Raw genomic sequence first — 1362 nt, 5'->3', positions numbered from 1 at the left:
TAAAAAGATTTGTAACCTTGAAAATCCTATGGAGGAATGTTTCTATGCTATAGGGTTGCTAAAAGTCACAGTTAACTCAGTGTTCTTTCACAAAGCAGCTGGTCGAGGCAAACCTCTGGCCTTCTGACTAGCACTTCAGTGTTCAACCCATTGTACCACCAGAGCTTCTTTAGTGTGGGGAAGGAAGCCATTGGTGATATTTAGTAAGGAAGAGCTATGATCTCATTTTTGTATTTACAGGCTCCCTCTGGCTGCTGTGAAGAAAATAAACTCTAAGAGACTGTAAATCTGAAGACCTAAAGGAAGTTGTTAATTAAGTCCAGAAAAAAAAAAGTGACAATGGCTAGGTTTGAGAAATGAACACTTAGTTATTGAAAAAAAAATTATATGAAACAAACACTAAACAATGATTCATAAAATAATTTATATTGAAATTAATCCTAAAGAGGAAAAATATTTGAGTGTTTAAAATGGATTGTATGAGGAAAAATAGTTACCACAATATGGTAAAGAATGAATTATTATTGACATTGTTAGTTGCCATTAAGTTGACACTTACTCATGGCAAGCTTATGTGTAATATAATGAATTGTTGTCCAGTGCTGTGTCATCGTCAAGATCGTCGTTATGTGTCAGCCCGTTGTTGTGGTGCTTGTGTTCATTTATCTTATTGAAGGGTTCCTTCATTTCAATTGGCTGTTTATTTTACCAAAGATAATGTGTTTTCCAGCAATTTATTTTTCTTGGTGCTATGTCCAAAGTGAGTGTGTCACTCTCATCATCCTCTAAAGAATATTTTGGTTATATTCTAAGACTAAAAGAATAGATAATTATAAATAACCCTTTATATCGGACAAACACAAAGTTTCTAGTAGTCTTTGTGAACTGATGTGTGTCCATTCACAAACTTCAGAACAAATCCTCTATAAGTATATATTTATGTGTGTGTGTGTGTGTGTTGTTGTTGTTGTTGCTATTGTTGTTATGTGCCATTGAGTTGCCTGTGACTCATAGTGACCCAATGTACAATAGCCCTAAACTCTGCTCTGTCCTATACCAGTCTCACTGTCTCCAACAGACCCACCCACATTACTGCAGTCATTAAATTATTCCACCTCATAGAGGGTCTTCCTCTCCTGTGCTGTCCCTCCACTTTCCCAAGCATGACATCCCTATCCAAGGACTGGTCCCTCCTTGCAATATATCAGATTCATGTCAGATGAAGCCTCAGAATCCTTGCCTCCAATGAGCAGCCCGGTTTAACCCTCTCCAGGATGAACCTGTTCATTTTCTTAGCAGTCCATTGTACATTCAATACTCTTCTCCAGCACCACAAAGGCATCAATTCTTCTTCTTTTTTTT

Source organism: Elephantulus edwardii, unplaced genomic scaffold (genome assembly GCF_000299155.1).
Source record: "Elephantulus edwardii isolate Elephantulus edwardi_28Jun2011 unplaced genomic scaffold, EleEdw1.0 scaffold00054, whole genome shotgun sequence".
Lineage (NCBI taxonomy): Eukaryota > Metazoa > Chordata > Mammalia > Macroscelidea > Macroscelididae > Elephantulus > Elephantulus edwardii.
Note: the sequence above shows the minus strand (reverse complement) of the source record.